This window comes from Artibeus jamaicensis, unplaced genomic scaffold, assembly GCF_021234435.1.
Source record: "Artibeus jamaicensis isolate MK-2021 breed Jamaican fruit bat unplaced genomic scaffold, CSHL_Jam_final contig_384, whole genome shotgun sequence".
Lineage (NCBI taxonomy): Eukaryota > Metazoa > Chordata > Mammalia > Chiroptera > Phyllostomidae > Artibeus > Artibeus jamaicensis.
The window spans coordinates 10,713,350-10,731,332 of NW_026521810.1; positions in this window are offsets into that span (position 1 = coordinate 10,713,350).

The window sequence follows — 17,983 nt, forward strand, 5'->3', positions numbered from 1 at the left end:
CTCTTCCAGGGAGTTGGATCTGACTCCCCACGACAAACAGGAACACCTGCTCTCCTGGTGCGTTCTGCTGGCTCACAGAACTCCGTCACGGCCACTATCTCTCTCTTCTTATGTTAGTGATGCTCTGTTGAAGTATAGCACAATTAACATACAGTGAAGCTTACAAATCTTAAGGGTACAGCTCAATGCTGTACTCCTCACACACGCAGAGATTTCGAATGAACCTTGCAACAGTGTCATTCACGGATTGCTCTTGGTCCTTCCTGCTAGTGTTACCATATATTTTACTTCTGTATTTTTATTTTTGCTTTAAATAGTCAAAAAATTTAAATGAAAAATAATAGTCTCATATTTGTCCATGTTTACAAGTTTGGGCACTTTTCATTTCTTCCTGGGAGTCTAGCCCTTGGCTTTCTCCCAGGAAGAAAAGCTTTCTTTAGTATTTCTTCTAATGTAGCTCTCCTAGGAATTAATTTTCCAAGTTTGTCTGAAAATGTGTTAGTTTGGCTTCTATTTTTGAAGGATATTAATATTAGCTATAGACACATTAATATTAGCTGAAGTTCACAGACTTTTTTTCCTTTAAGCTCTTTAAAGTTGTTCTTCAATTGTCCTCTGTCTTCCCTCACTTCTAGTAAGAAATAAGTTATAGCTCTCATTGCTTTTTCTCTGAATATAATATGACTCTATTTTCTAAATGATTTATTTACATTTAGAGAGAGAGAGAAAGGGAGGGAGAAAGAGAGGGAGAGAAACATCGATGCATGAGGGATACACCGATCGGTTGCCTCTTGCACGTCCCCATCCGGGGATCTGGTGTGCAACTCAGGCACGTGCCCTGACTGGAAATCAAACCAGAGACCTTTCGGTTCCCAGGTCAGTGCCCAATTCGCTGAGCCACACCAGCCAGGGCCTCTGGATGATTTTAAGATTTTTCTCTTTACCTTCCTTTCCTAGCTTGATTGTAATGTACCTAAGTATAGACAGCCTTCCTTGCGTTTGCCCTGCTTGAATTTCCGAGGATTCTAAAATCTGAGTTGGTGTCTTTCATCAGTTTGGGAAAGTGTTCAGTCATTCTATTTTCAAATATTTATTCTGCTCCATTCTCTGTTCTCCTTCTGGAGCTGTTAGGGAGTGTAGATAGCAAACCAAGGCAGTGAGCAGGAGGGAGTCATGTCTCACTCACTGACTCAGCAGTCCTGAGCCTGGTCCAGTGATATTACCAGACATTCCTACATCACAGGAAACACTATGTTAGCACGGGAGAAGGACAGTCCTTGACATTCTATGTAACGTTTCCACTATCTGGGAAGGAAAGCCTTGACACTGTGCTTCCACTCTAAGGCCTAGGAGGCAGGAGAGGGTCCACAGTGTCCAAAGGAAGAAGCCCATAAAACAACTTTGGTTGATTGCTTGCCTCTGGTCACTATCTGTTTTATGAGGGAGTCCCCAATATTTACAGGAAGAGCCCGTAAATAACTCTGGGTGACCTGGGTGACTGCCCCAACTTTAGTTAACTGTCTCCTGCCTATTTTACAACCAGATGATCACATGGGGTCTGGAGCAAGATAAGAATTCGAATTAACAGACCCCCACACATACCTAAGTTTGGGTAGTCACATTCCCCCGGGAAAGCTGGCACCACATTTATCTGTCAATCAACATGTAACTTCTTCACCCCCATCCAGCCAACAATGTAAGTCCTCAGAACAGAGGACCCTTTCTCTTGGCTCGCTGACTGCCTGACGTCAGGACACCTGGCCTCTGGCCACCTGGATGAGTGCTTGCCACCCCAGCTCTTGGCCACCCTTACTTTTGCCAGCCTTACTCTACTTTGCCTATGCCTTTCAGCCCCTACCTTAGCTAGGCTTTTGTCTTCCATGAGAACAGATCACCGATGAACCATGCTTGTACACTAACAGATACGCTGATATGTAATTTTTTACTGTGTTGGCGAAAAGAACCAAATTTCTGGGAGTTTCTCCCATAACAGGACTTCAGTTATACATATGTAATATTGTACTATTCAATATTCTTTCGTATACTTTTTTCCTCTATTCAATGGGTTGTCAAGCTTTTCCTCTAGAGGGTCAGTGGATAAATATTTTAGGTCTTGCAACTGTTAGGTCTCTGCCACAACTATTCAGCTCTGCTACTGTGGCACTGAAGTAGCCATAGGTAATACTTAAATAAGCAGTAGCCGTGTTCCAATAAAACTTTATCTACAACAAAAACAGCAGGCCAGATTTGACCTCATCTGAAAAGCATGATGGTAATGACACTGGAGATGAACTAGTGCTACATACAAACTGCACACCCAGCACAAACAGGTGTTCACTGATGCCCACTGTCTGCCTCCCTTTGTCCTCTCCCCTCTGCCTGGCTCATGAATGACTGAAGCCTGCCGACGTGACCAAGCACCCACCATCAGTGATCTTTGAAAGAATCAGAGACATGAAAGACGCCAGCAGATAAGTAATGGGGAAACTTTGTACCTGTTTCAAAGAAAGCATCCAGAAACCTGCACACGGATAGGCTGGAATCATATCTCTAGCAAGGTTCTTAAATTATTCAACAGCTTAGTTTGTAAGAATTGAGAAGCAGCATCAGCAGACTCTTCTAGAGGGAGGCAGTAGCCACCAACGCTCAGGGCCCCTAATCTGATCGCGCTAACCTGAACCCCTTTTTTTAATATTTGAGTGGCGTTAGGAGGAGGAGGTTAGAGGACAGCCTTTTTGATTTGTCAAACTATCTCATGCCACCTGGAGGCGGTGCACAGAGGTTATAGCTCTGCGGTGCGTTTTTGTAAATGACTGAATAATTAACTGTGGCTGGCGGACCTCTGACACTCGGCCATAGGCTCTACCCTGCTTCAGAGTCTAGGCAATGAGTTAGATGGGTCATAGAAAGCATTTTAACAGATCTCAAGGATGGTGCTGGCTGGAAAGGATGGTGAGCTCACTGAAGGATGACAACCATATTCAAAAGTAACCCAAGAATGTGGAGCAGAGGGCGCATTCCAGACATTTCTGGTGGGAGTGAGAGGGCACAGCCACTTTGGGGGAAGACCTGTCAGTTTCATATAAAATTAAAGATACACCTACCTATCAGCCAGTGATTCCAACATCAAATATTTACCCAAGAGCTAAAGACATTTACCTACACAAAAGCTCGTACACAAGTGCTCTTAGCAAGGTTATTCACAGCAGCCAACTGGAAACAACTCAGTATTCATCAATAGGACAACAGATCGACGTATCGTGGTATAACTGTACAACGGAACCCTGCTTAGTGACAAAAAGGAAGAAATCACAGACACAGGCAGTGCTCTGGGTCTCAAAAATATCATGCTGGTCAAAAGTTTGACACTGTAAAATTCATCTGTGTGTATTTCTATCACAGGCAGAACCTGTGAAAACGATGCTGGCCTTTGGAGGGCTGAGATGAACATCGGCTGGGAAAGGGCCTGAAGGAGCTTTCTGGGGTGATGGCAATATTCTCTATCTTGACAGCAATTTGGGTTTGCATTTGTCAAAACTTATGACTTGTGCATTTCATTGTATATAACTAAAAAACATGAACAAATATTGATCTCCACCCAAGGGATGCATACTGAAATGTTCAGGGTGTTGGACGCGTTTTGTGTAAGCACTTTGTCTGCAACTTACTTGGAAAGTCGTCAGCAGATAAGATGGATTGATAGATGGGTGGAAAGCTGCTTAGACAGGTAGACCTGTGACAAAGCAACACAGTCAAATGTAAATTGTAGAATCTACAACTGCAGGCGAAGGGCTAGGGGTCTGTGCCGGTGCAGGTCTCCTTTGTTGAAGCTGGGAGCGGGGGAGTCCTGATTCACCAGCTGTGCACAAGGAAAGGGTTGTGTCCAAGTGTGTTATGAGCAGGTATGCTGCTGCTGTAAGAGATGCTGAAGTAACAGATGTACTCATAGCCCCTGCTCACGGAGGGCGCCCCATTCTCCCCACATTGCCTACATCCTCTTGAGACTCGAGATGCCACTTTCGAAGAAACATTAGCAAATGCACAAGTATGTACCAGCCAGGGGAGGCTGCATTTCATGGCCGTGACAAGAGTTCTTCAGATCTCAGTGGCTTCTCTCTTATGCTCTACATCCACTATGGTTGGCTGGGGAGCTAAACTGTGTCATCTTTGCTTTGGGACCCAAGGTGACAAAGAAGGCTTTATCTGGAACATTCTCTCTACCTGGTGGCAGTGGCAAAGACATAGTAAACCACAAGCTGCTCCTACAGCTTCTGCCTGAAAGGGGCATTGACAGTTTTGTCTACCATCACTGGCCAAAGCAAGTAACATAGCTACGCCTTGTTTGGCCATGAATTGGCTGCCATCACATACATTGGTACGCATTTGGCTCGCCATGAATGCCCCATCCTTCCTCACAGGTACCGCTTGTTCACTGTGACAATAGCGATGTGCTCTGTCCCAAGGCCTCTCTCAAGGTGGCATGACAGATGACGGGATGGTTTTCTACAGACACTTTGAACAATGAGACTTGCTCTGCAGGGCAGGCTGAGGACATTTCCAGTGGCTGGGTGTGATTGGCTTCAGGTCACCATAAGAACCACTTTCTAACGCAAAGAACTGCCCTGGAATGGGGAGCAAGGTGGGCACATATTATCTGGGCACCTCCCTGGGCCCAGCATGGTGGCCGGTGCAGAAGGTATTGTATTCCATCCTGCCAACTCACCTAGAAATACTGGGCCCAGCTACCCACAGAGTAGTGAGTTCCCTATCTCTGGAAGGAAGCAAGCAAAACCTGGGTGGCCAGGTGACAGTGCTATAAATGGAAACTCTGCGTGGGCAGATGAGGTCAGACCAGAGTGAGGCTCCACCAAAGTATCCTTGGGAGGGGCAGCTAGACAGGATGCTGTGCCCCCCACCATCACCGGCCCCTCACAGAGCTGCCCACTGGGCTGCTGTGTAATCAGGTTCTAAACGAGCACACTTTCTGAGTGGGGCCTTTAGGTGAAACTGCCCCAAGCTTAGGCAGCTGTTCAGGGCTCAAAGAACTTGAATTCTGGCCAGGACAATTACTGACCATCCCCTGTGACCTTGGGCAAGGGGCTTAGCTGCAGGAGAAGGAGCACTGAACTAGTACACTTGTGAGTAACTCAAGCGCCAGTTCTCTGAGGCATGCGCCACAGTCGCACCCGAGAGCACTCTGTACAATCGTACAACGGAACCATGGAAGATGGCCAGCTGGCCTGTGCTGCAGCTGCTGTGACCCTCTCAGGGCCTCACTGCTGAGCAGGCTGCTCTCTCATTAATGATGCGCTTCCTAAAGGTCTCAGGCCCATCTTTCTATTGTAATAACCCTCCTCATGAGGACAGTCCCTTCTAGTTTGCAAAACGCAAACTGACAGAGTCTGTAGGCTCTAAACGTGTGGGTGGCCCGGGCTACGACCCAGTCCCAGGGCCACTCTGGAAGGAGATGCAAAAGGAAAGGGCCCAGCTTGCAGTCCAGACACCTGCCTGCCACTGGGACCGCTCTGCCCAGCTGGATCACTGGCTGGAAGGCCAGCTCTCCACTCCAGCTCCCAGTAGGGCAGCATTCCACAGTCACAAGGGAACTTCCTGCACCTCTGGGAGTGAATCTGACCTCACGTCTTCCTTGGAGAGGAGGCAGCTGGTCCAGAGCCACACACTTGTAGAGCAGCAGGCAGAGGCGGGGTCCATGTCGTCTGCCTCTCAGAGCCCAGTTACTGCAGTGGCCCTCCCGCCCACCCACTTGTGGGGTGGCTCCTGCAGGGGGTGCAAAGCCAACCTGCTCCTTCACCCAGCCCTGGCACGGCTGCCACGCCCTGGAGTCAATGCCCAATGAACACAGCACTGGGAAGTGTCACTTTAATTAGGCAGCAGAAGAGGTCAAGCTTCGAAGCAGTCACAGTGACTTCCTCCCTCTTCTGCCCTTTGGGTCCCTCCAGCTGCAGCCCAGCCTCAAGCACAGCCATTGGCTTCCAGGGTGGAGGATGTCAGGGAAGGACGGGGAAGAGTTCAGGCCTGGCTCCAGGCTGGCCAGCCAGAAGCCAGGGCCGCCAAGAGCGGCGCACATTAGTGCATTTCTTAGCATCCACATCCCTTGGCTGGCTTCCAGGGGCCAAAGTCCCTGCCCCTCACTGGGGACAGCTGCCTTCTACGCTCAGCCAGAGAGGGCCCAAGAACTCTGGCTGGCTCCGCCTCCTGCCCTGCCTCAGCAGAGAGGCATGCAGAAGGTGGTGTCTCCCAAGTCCTGCCTGCCTGGGCCTGCATGGTCAGAGGCCAGACCCCCAGGCGGCTGCCCTGCGTGGGCTCCCCCATCTCCACTCCCTGCAGGGCTACCTGCAACTGTTTCACAGCCCCTGCAGCCACAGTACCCCCCTCCTCTTCCTTTCCAGCACCAGAGTTAGGCACGTGCCTCTATTCATGTTCATGGCCCACCCCCACCTGCAGGCCCTGTGAGGTGCCACCTGCAGGATTTGTTTCATTTTCCCTTGTCCCCCTCCTTCCTTCTTCTGTCGCCCAGTGCATGTCCTTAAACACCCACGAATCCTTAGAAGTATCCAGCGTGATTTGGGTGTGCTTGTGTTTTCAGTCTGCGGTTTTGTGGTATAGCCCTGTCCATTACACGGTTTTTACTCAGCATCATACTTCCGAGATCTTCCCATTGACAAACTATATCTCAATAAACATGTTTTTAAATCTCCTTGGAGGGGCATTTGCCATGTGGTCCTCTTTTCCAGGCCATGAAGCTTCAAGGAGAGGAAGGAGCAGCAGATTCCTGGATCCAGATGCCAGCAGCACCACAAACCTGCGCGTCACCTTAACCGGCCCCCTCCCTTCTCTGGACCGGACCTCATCTTGAGGAAGGAGGGCCCAGGTCACTTCTGAAGGCCCTTGCACCCTTGATGTCTGATAATGAAGCAGGGAGCCTGAGCCAGCAGCGTCCCCCAGCCCCCTGGTGGCCGTCATGGTGCAGGAGAAAGCTCTGTGCTCAGAACTGTTCCTCGGGACATTTCTGTGGCACTGAAAAACCAGATGCCACCTACGTTTCCAACAATAAGAGGACAGTTACACGATGGCAGTTGTACCACTTAAAACGGGGCCTGAAATCACTGACAAACATGGGTCATGCTGCTGTGTGGCGTCGGCTGGAGAATCGGGACGGAGGACTGAGCAAGGGCAGTGGGCTGTGACCACATCCTCTCACCAAAGAGGGACAGGCAACAGCTGGGTCATGTCACCCTCTCCCCTGAGAAACCCACTGGTGTCCCCATCAGGGCGTTTTGGTGACCTGCAGGTTGTAAAGCAGACGCTCGGCACGTGAGCTGTGTGTGCAGGTTATCTGCCGGCCGAGGCTGCCTCGAGGGGCAGGTGGACTGGGGTGGGTAAAGGAGCGCAGGAGGCTTGTGCCCACTCCCCAGGCTGAGCCTCCAGCACAGGGTTCGGGGTGGGCAGCACTCTCCTGGGGACAGCTGCCACAGACCATAGTGTGCTCCAGCGGGGAACCCTGCCTGCCCACTCTGCAGGACATCGGGAACCCTCAACTTGCTCTGGCTGGTGTGGCTCAGTGGATTAAGCAGTGGCCTGCGAACCAAAAGTTTGCTGGTTTGATTCCACTCAGGGCACAAGCCTTGGTGGCTGGCCAGCTCCCCCCCCCCCCCCGCTGGGGGCCTGCAAGAGGCAACCAAGAAATGTTTCTCTCTCTCTCTTCCTTCCCTTCGCTCTAAAAATAAATAAATAAAATCTTTAAAGAAAAAAGCATTTCTAAAAACATCCCACAACTCTCAGTGGCTTACCACTAACTGATTGTTGCACATTCCATAGTCCCCCGTGAGTCAGGCAGCTGTCCTCCGAGTGGTGACTCAGGGACCAGGCTCCAATCTGCCTCTGGTGCCACCACCTCTTGCTAGAGGCCTCTGAGGTTGCTGCAGAGGGAAATTGAGGGGCAGGGTGCACACGGGAGACTTTTATGGTGCAGGTCTCTGCTTTCCCCTCCCCACTGGCCTGGGTCCAGGGGACTGGGAAACGTGGTCTAACAGTGCTCAGGAACAAAAGGAGCGCCAGCACGTCAGGAGCCTGGACGGTTCCTCCCTGACCATTCACCCGGGGCTTCCTCTCACACACCCTCCAGGACCTGGGCATCTGGAGGGCATGGCCGGCACCTGTGCTGGCTCAAACGCAGCAGTGGAGAGAAGCAGACCACGTGTGACGGTCCCCGGCACTGGTCAAGGCATCTGGACTTTGTCTGTGGGCAGTGAGGAGCCACTGATGGGCTGTAAGCAAGAAAGTGCCGTGGGCAGGTCTGGGTTCCTAAGAGATAAAGCTGCTAAGGACGAGGAGGTGGGGGAGGCAGGGCGGAGGGGAGGAGGCCAAGAGGCCACGTGAGCAGGTCCCTGGTGGCCCAGAGTGAAGTGTCTGGACCCCTGCTCCAGTGCGCAGCCTCCTTTGTCCCAGCGCATCACTAAAGCCTGAGCCACGTGGTCTCTGCGGGGGCCCTGGCAGGACACCAGGCCTCACTCAGGGAGCCACTGAGGGGAGGCTGCCCTGGCTCTGGGAGGGCGGACAGGATGCTGTAATTCTATTGCAAACGTCTGGGAGCTGGCAACGGCAGTGGGACCGATAACCATGTTTTGTTCATTGCATGCACCAGGGACATTACTCAGGGCTGGAGAGGAGCCATTAACCCATGCTGAGTGTGCCCTGCAGGAAAACCATCTTCCGGCAGCCTTTTTAGGCCTCACTTGCAGTGAGGGATGGGGTGGCTGTGGTGGGAACACGGGGAGGCCGGGGAGCTCCTAAGGGGAAGCCCTGGAACACTGACTGGGGAGAAGGACGGGTGTTTCCTGGTGTGTGTGGGTCACCTGGTGCCCAGGGAGCCTGCTTCTGTGAACCCCCCACACCCCTCCCTGTCTCTCTGCGGCCCGTCTGGACCCTCCCTTCTTCATAGTCCCCCCAGGCTTCCCGGGATGGGGTGGGTGGGAGGGTTTCTGCAGCCCTGGACCCTGACTACAGCCGATGACTCCTCTCCTCCCTGTGCCCACTTCCTATCATTGCCCAGCCCACCACAGTGGCTGCCATCTCGCCCTGCTACCCAGTGCTGGCCACAGGCTGCCCTGTTCTCATGCTTGAATTGCTCTGTTTCACTTCATTTTCATGAACAACCTTGTGATCACTGGGCTTTTACAGTCCACAGAGGACAGGCTACTGCCCAGACAGGGGAGGGAGCTTGCCCAAGGTCACACAGCAACAGCGGGGAGAGCAAGAACTGCCATCTCTTCCTTGCCTTCCCCCCGCAGCTCTCTGTTCTTCTTCTTCACTCCAGCCACCCCTCATCCTACCCCGGGGAGCAGACCTCAGGCTCCTCGATGGGTGCAGCTGTGTTTGCAGAGACCTGCCCCTCAGGTCTGGGATAGGTGGCCTTGGAGTTCCATCTCAGTGGACAGGAGGAAAGTGACAAGAGTAACGTGCAGGAAATCAGCCTCAGGCTCAGGGACCTACACACTGTGGGCTGGTCTGCGTGCTGCCGACGACGATGTTATAGACACACACACACACACACACACAGTCTCCCTGAGGGCCCAACAACATCCGGAAACCAGATGTGTGCCTTCTACTGGTAGAAGAAGCCAGAGGGGACCCACAAAAGGGAAGCGGGAAAGGCTGGCAGTGAGAGGCTTACCTGCAGGGGGCTCTGTGGCCCCTCCGCCCACCAGCAGAGGGCCGGCAGTAAAGGCTGAAAGGAGCTTACAGAGAGGACAGTGCTCACTCCCAGCAGCAGGCTGCTCCCATATGATGCTCTGTGACAAGTGATGGCGCGTCATTTGAAAGTCATAAAAGGACTCACCCACAGAGGGACACGAAAGGGCAGGAGAGGGTCGCTGCAAAAACTGAAAGACTCAGCACAGAGATGGGGGTGGGTGGGCATTTCCGCCGTCCTCAGAGGAAGGGAGACAGTGCAGGAACTCAGCGCACTGACCGTGGGACCCAGTGAGCTGGGTGTTAGGACCAGTAGGAGTGAGCTCTAAAGAGTCTGGAGGAGCCGAGGACCCGACGGGGCCCACACTTGGTCATTCAGTCGTTCTGGCTCAAGCTGAGAAGGGCCCGGGAGCTTGGAGAAGGAGCTACTTAGCTTAGAGGCACAGAAAGAAAAGGCCTCCAGGGCCGGCACCAGCTGTCACCACAGAGAGAAAAGCCACTCCAGGCCCGGGCTCCCTGTGGTCCCCGTGTGGGGCGTGAGCCTCGACACCTCCCACACCTGCGGCTTCAGGGTGGGGGACATACATGAGGGGTGATACTGCCAGGTCCCCCTCAGGCTTGACAGCCAAGAGGCAGCCACCCTGCCAAGTCCAGGGCCTCCACAAAGCCTGTGAGGCTCTCGGGCCTGGGAGCAGGGAGAGGGTGGGAGGACCCGGAGTTTTGGTCTCCACCCTTTCTCGATGTCTCTTCCCCGAGCCTGGAAGAGGCTCTGTTGATGAGTCTCAGCTGTTAAAAATAACCCGCCTTTCCATCATCCCGTCAGCCACACTCCGGGACAGTGTGTTCCAGGGCCCGAACTTTTCTCTAGGGACTAAAGCAACGGGCAAGAAGGGCTGTGGATGCTCCTGCTGCCGCAGGCACAGAGTCCAGGCCCTACAGGCTCCCGGCCAATGTCAGCTCTCCTTGCCCCCAAGATCCTAAGTCGGTTAGGTCCACTGACGAGATCTGGGGTGCTTGTGGGGCACTGGCGTTGCCTCAGAACCCTGCCAGGCACTAGAAGATGTACGGACCTCTCCTGGTGACCTGGAACTCCCTCCCCCCTTGCCTGGATGCTGTGCCCGCGCATTGCCACGTTGCTTCCCCCTCCAATTCCCAAAAGCATGCTGGTCGGGCCCACAGGGGACTTTATAGGGAATCAGGAAGAAGAAGGGGCTTGATATATGTGAAGCCCATGTCCCCGTCTCTGTCCCTCTCTGCTGTGGCCCCTTCCTATAGTAGAGAAAGAAAGTAGCAACTGCACTCAGGTGTAAGAGACCAGACTCTGGAGACCAAAAGACCTGGTTGAATCTTTCCACACCCCTGAGTACTGTGTGACCTGGAGAAAAGTACCTAACCTCTCTGTGCCATGATTCCCTCACTGGTAAAATAGATGCTCATGGTCCCCACTTGCAGGGTTTCTGTGAGGGCTAAGTGGGTTCCAGATGTTGCTAAACACACAGTGCCTGACCGAGCGAGCTCTCAAGAGATGGTGTGATTCTTAGAGCACCATGGTTGAGAGCACTGGCTGTGGAATGGAATTTCAAATCCTGCCTCATCTAATGACCTGCTGTGTGGCTTTGAGCAAGCTGCTTAACCCCTCTGATCCTTCCTTCCACGGTCTGTAGCATGGGATGATTCCAGTCATTGCCTAGAGCTGTCGCGGTTCTTCCTGTGTAGGTGCCCTGAGGCCGGTGCCGAGTGTGTAAGGATCACTCAGTAAGCACAAGAGCCCAGGCAGAACAGCACTGCAGCTGAGCCGCAGAGAAGGACGGGCGGAAGGCAGAGGGCCAGGTGCAGAAGAAAGGCATTTCCCTGACCCATGCTTCTCCAGGAGCAGTTGAGGGCCTTCCTGGCCACAAACCACACAGGCCTGAGGCTCTTGGGGGCGTGCCTGCCTGGGGTGCCTCTCAGAGCCCCACAGGATTCTCGAGGCCCCTGCACAGCAGATCTGTGCCAGCCAGCCGGCTCTGCCTGTTCCCGCCCACCTTCATACTATCCTGCTGCACCCAAGGGTTGGGGGAGAAGGAGGGAGAGAGATATAGAGGTAGGCAGACAGAGGGAGACAGAGGGAAACCAAGAACGAGGCTGGGGATCCGGGGAAGGTGAAGGAAAAGGGGAGAAGGAGGAAAGGAGGAAGGGAGGAGGAGAAGGGAGAGGGAGGCCCACAAAGTAAGACAGAGAAAACAAAAGTTACAGAAACCTTCTGTAAATTTAGAAAATAGGAGGTCCCTCTCTGAAAGGCCAGATGGGAGGCAGGGAGGGAGGGCGAGGCACCAGCCGGGAGCCCCGATGTGGGGACCTGTGGTGGACCTGCAGACAGCCTGACTCCCCTGCAAACATGCCTTTACCCAAGGATGAGTAAAATGTTGTCACGACAGCAGATATAGCATTTAGGGTAATTAGGGTGAAGAACAGAGAGGAGAGGTAGTACTCTGGCTGGTGCTGCGGCCCAGGGAGGGAGGTCTTGGAGGCAGCCCCAGTCCTCCATCTGCCCTGTCCCTCCCCAGCCCTGTCCCTGGGCCTCGGTTGAGGCCTTCCGAGTCCAAGAGTGCCCTGGGGCCGACCTGCAAGCCCCTTAACCAGTCTCCAGACCCTGCCCTCCTTTCCACCTTCCTAGGCCTGCTAGCAAACATGGGCCCTGTGTCTCTGTAACCAGCATCTCAACATAACTCTGCCCACTGCCCTCTGAACAAGGTACAGCAGGGACCTCCTTTTACAGATGACAATACTAGAGTCAGGGAAGGTGAGTAACTTCTCTGAGGTCACACAGCAAATATGCCAGAATCTGAAGGCAAGCCCGGTGCTCCTCATAGCCACTTCCCACATGACTCCCTGGGCCCAGGGCCGACCTGGGCCTACAGAGCGCTCTTCTTGACCCCTCACCCTGCAGCAACCGTGGGGAAGGGCCAGAGACGGCATTTGGGGATGAGAAGAAAGGAGGGGAAAAGGTTCGAGGCACCTGGCTCTCAGAAGACATTATCTCACTTTTTCTTGAGATAATTGTTTCATTTTTAGAAATGAGAAAATAGCTTTGAGAGAAGCGAGTTGCCCCAGGACCCTAACTGGCTGAGGGCAGATGCCTCCCCTAGCGCCCTGTTGATGGGGCTCTGGAGCTGCTCCAGGTGCAGCTGGGTGGGAGCAGGGGGCAGAGCAATTCATGGGACACCCAGTACGTGGGGAATCGAGGAGCTTCTGCAGGTGCAGCAGGGCCTGGGCTCTGTTTGTCAGGGTCCTGAGTTAGGGGCTTGGGGGCCTCAGAGGAGAGGTCAAGGCTCCCGTCCAGCTCTCTGCTGGTGAGGACAGCCCCCCATAAAACCCACAGTCCATAGCTGTCCCTCTGCCTCTGTTCTCCGGGGCCATTGGCCTCACATCCACAGATCCTGTGGACTGATGTCCACCTCAAGACCTCCAGGCTTGGGGTGGTGGGACATCCTGGCTCCAGAGTGCCCAGGGCAGGGGCAGGGGTGGCCTGGTCAGGCAGTGAAAGGGCAGCCAACAAATGCATGCTTGGCCTCGGTGACCCTATCTCTGGGAGGATGAGGCACTGGCCTTTCACATGCCTTGGGGACTGTACCCTGGGCCCAGAGCATTGCCGGGCTGGTGTCAGAGAGCAGGGCTCTGTTAATAAGCTCCCTCCCATCTTCAGGGAGCTCCCTCCAGGATGAGACCCTGATCGTAGCACCTCCTTGAAGTACCCCCCAGAACTGGAAGGGCTGGCGCAGGTGGGCATGACTTTGCTGGGAGGGAGAACGAGGGGCTGGGGGCTCCCCAAGGTTCTGAGCTGCCTGCCACTGAGGAGTGAGCCACTGAGGGAGAAGGGGCGTGTGTGTGTGCATGTGTGTGTGAGAGAAACAGAGACAGAGAGCTAGTGGGATGGAGGGGCCGTTGGTGAGTCAAGGCTGAGGATTTTGACCGCTTCTAGACAATTTATGAATAGTCTTGAAAAAACAACAAAAAGGAGAGAAGGAGGGGGAGGAATCAAGAAAGAATAAAGGGGGCTGACTATCCTGGAAGCTGCTGGTCAGCCAGGACGCCCCCTGTGCCGCTGGACGCAGGCCTGCCCTGGGCTGGCCCCATCCCGAGGAGCTCACCGCGGTGTCACACTGCCTAAGCCGAATGTGACCAGAGGGGTACACATAAGCAGGTACTGTGACAGGCATTCTGGGAGTGAGCGTGGCCCTGCACGGAGCCTCAAGGGCAGCCAAGTAGACGTGACCTCTGGGTGCTCAGGGCACACTCTAGCAGAAGCCCGTCTGAGTGAGGAGAGGAGATGGGAAGGGGCGTGTAGGAGAAGAGGGGTGCACAGGTCACAGACAGGATTCGATGAAGTCTAGGCCACCTGGTGTGCCAAGTTGGGGGTAAGGCAGCCTGGGCAGAGGGAGAGAGGCCTGCGTCTTCTGAGGGCCCCCCCCCCCGCCCCCCGGCCAGCAGTCAAGGATTCCCAGGGTCAAGACAAGAAGGGTTGTGCTCAAATCGCCTGATGAGCTCTGTGGGCAGGATGAGAGGTGGGCTCCTCCCCGGCCTTGCTCCAGAGCCAAGAGTCTGCCTGTTCACCTCTCAGCCTCTGCAAAGCCACTCCCAGCCCCTGGGGTGCAGAGCAGAGGGGGAAGCATGCCATCAAGAAGCCAAGCCCCCCAGGCACCTGGAAGCCGGGTAGGTGGGCTGAGGTGGATGAATGGACCCTGACAACTTGTGGGGCACTTGTCCCCACCTCCTCACACTCCCCACCAGCACCCACAGGCCTGAGAGCACAACCGCAGACCATGCCCCGCCCTCGAGGGGGGGCGGCGCAACGTTTGTGTGGTGTCTGAGCTTCGACCCCCACAGTGCCCTGAGAGTCTGGAGATCTGGGCTCAGTGTGGCTTGAGCCATTGCCAGTATGTGACCTGGGACAAGTCCCTAAACCACCTGTGCACCTGCAAAATATTGGGGTAGCAATGAAATTTGAAATGCCAGGGTGGCTCTCTGCCTGGACCCGAACTGGTCTCGGTAACCGGTCCCTTTGCCTTCACCCACAGAGTTCCCGTCTTCTGCTCAAAGGCATGCACAGGGAGGGGAGTGCTGGGCGTGCAGTGAGGGGTCTGCGACACCCACAGGCCCGTGGAGACCAGAGCCGCTCGCCCAGACCCAGGGAGCAGCGGCCTGAGAGAAGAAAATAAACAAGTTTGCTGGCCGCCCTCGGCCGTGGCTGTGTCTCCTCCTCCTCCTGACACTCACCCCTCTTCACTTCCTGGAGCCAGGAGACCCTGACATCCCAACTTATTTTTAGTCAGCTGCCTCTGGAGCAGAGCCCTGGCCCCAGGCCTCACCCCGCCCGTCTGCTGCCCCTGGGGGATAGCCCCGGGCCAGAAGGCACCTCGGAACGTGAGGGAGCACACGCCAGAGCCAGGGCCGGAGCCTGAGCAGCACGGGCCCCTCCAAACCCCCAGCCCCACCCCCTCCTGCCCGAGACACCAGCCCTCCAGCAGGCTTCCTGTCCCACCTCCTGCGCCACCAAGGCCCACAGTTCGGCCTTCCCCAAGGGTCAAGTGTCATGTCCCTGTGTTCATCCCTCACTGCTCTGCAGCCTTGGTGCTGGGGGCCTCTCCCCTGGCCCCTTCCTCACTCCCAGAGCTCAGGGTGTGGTTGGCTCTCTGCAGCCCTTCGGAGCTGGCACAGAGCTCCATGCCCTGGGGAGTCAGGGCGGAAAGGGCCCAGGCAGGCTCTTCAGGGACACTTCGGAACTGCTGGTCTGGGACCAGCTGTCAATCCAGTGCCTGTAGCCAAGTTAGGCATTGAGGGTGGAGGGCATTGCCAGGTGTGGCGGCCAGGAGTGGGGGGCCACGTGGCGGGAAGGATTCGGGCAGCATCTGCCTACCTCCTCCGTCCCCAGCTATTCCACTCGGGCCCCAAACTTGCACACTCCACTCACCCAACCAAAACTGGGCTGTGGGGCAGTCACGGCAGCCACTGAGCTCCCCCAAGTCGGCTCAGCCCACAACCAACCCCAGCTGTTGTTCGAGCTGCTTCTAGAAGCTCTAACTGCCCACCCCACCCCCATCCCTGTCCACTCTCCCTCCCTTCCAAGGAGTTCAGGTAGGCACGGCCTTCCTCCCTCGCCGCGTTTCCAGGGCACCTGTGGAGACCCGTGTCAGGACAGCAGGCCCGGGGGCCCTTGCATGTTCGCTGTCCTCCAGGCACAGTCAGGGCTACACAGTGAATGAGACAGGTGACCAGGCCGGCTGTCGTGGTGCCCACAGTCTGTTAGGGGACAAAGACAGAGCAGATAGGTAAGTAAGATATCGGCCTGCTCACTGGTGATAAGTGCCAAGGAGAAAATACAGCAAAGAGGGAAGGCAGGTGTTTGGCTGGGGTGGGGCCACATACAGTGTGGGTGTCGTGAGCACACTGATGAATGGGGCGGCAGGGGACACCCGCTGCTATGGGGTGCTGTGAGGGTGGACGGAATCGGGGCTCCGATTCTGCCCCTAGAGCCCACTCACGCCAAACCGTCAGACTCCCAAGCGGCAGAACAGGCAGTGTGGGCAGGCGAACTTGAAGCATCCTCTCCTGGCGTTACTGACTCCTGAGGGCATAAGACCTCCGGTGCCCTGCAGCCCTTCCTGCTCTTCTTGCCCTCCTCTGGCCCCATCTAGTTGCGCTGTCCCAGGAAGCCCCGCACTCACCCAGGTCCCCGCCGTGCTTCCTGGCCTCGCCCGCATCTGGCCCCCCAGACATCCCGCTGCTGACAACTGTGCATCCATCCACATGCAGTTTTCTCAGAATCTTTGGGGTCCCCATGGGCATTGACATTTGACACCTGGGTCCCCCCTACACAGCAGAACTACAGGAATCCTAGGGGTCTCCAGAGACAACCTCTTTATACTCCAACAGCCCCCTGGCTGCAGGCTGGCAGCCCTTTCTCCCGCGCCCACTGGGATACGAGGCCAGGATTCTCCATGGCGTCAGGGGCACACAGGCTTCATCTCCCACACGAGTGAGAGGCAGTTTGAGCCTGCCTGCCCAGCGCTCCCCGTGGCCTGCGGGAGGCGGTTCTGAGGTCCGTTGCTGAGATCTGCCATGGTCACAGTGGTGAGGCTGCAAGCATTTGACTTGTTTGCTGTATTCGACTTATTTGTCTGAGCGCCTTCCCCTCTCAGTGGCGCACTTAGAAAGCCTGGCGGAATCTCTGCGTAGGAGAGGCTTTGGATTCCATGGAAACATGGGGTGAGGGCAGGGGGTTAGAGCAGATCCATATGCAGGATGGGGCCGTCTTCCAGGACCCAGAGTCCACCCTCTTCCCATCAGGCCCCTGAGCAGTGAGTCAGGGGACACCTGGGGACAAGAGGCCCTGCCAGCTCACCTTGATGAGGACCTGGATGTCTAGAGAGTACATCAGAATGTCTATTTCCGTCTGTGGGTGCCAAATTTGCCCTCCCGCACAGTGTTAGGACATCTACATCATTTCTCTCTCTCAATACACTGCTCCAACCTTAAAGGAGCCAATGTCATTCCATTTTAAATATGAGAAAATTGAGGCTCAGAGAGGTTTCATGGTGTGCCTGAGGCCACACAGCCAGTAAGCTATGAAGCCAAGTTTGACAGCAAAGCCAGTACTTTTTTCACATTGCCACTGGGATGACCCAACCATGACCTCTCTCTGCCTGTCCCCTCTGTCCACCCCATCTACTCTCCACACTCCAGGATGGGCTCTTGACACGCCCTCCCCTGGGTTGCCCTGGTGTCCTCTACCCAGCTCTGAGGGATAGTACTCCCAACCCTAGCCAGCCAAGGCCAAGGCCAGGATGGAATCTTCCAACAGAATTTCTCTAGGAACTATGGGAAAAACAAAACAAAACAGAAAATTTAAACATTGAACCAGAGATACATTCCCAGAGCACAAGAGTTCCCAGCCTTAAGTGACCAAGGCCGAGGCTGCCACAGACTGCTAGGAGGCCTCACTCGTTCCACGAACGCTTCTCATGTGCCCGCCCCGGGCTCCTGCCCCCACCAGGAAGACCCACCTCGGCTGGGGTTAGAGCTGTTTTTGTTTGTTTTGTTTGTGTTTTTAGAGAGAGAGAGCTCCATTTGTGGTTCCACATATTTAATGCATTCATTTGTTGATTCTTGAATGTGCCCAACCTGGGATCCAACCCACATCTTGGCCTGTCAGGACGCTCTAACCGACTGAGCTATCTGGCCAGGCCCGGGGCTGGTTTATTTTCAGGAGTCATGTCTGGGCCCTGACCCAATG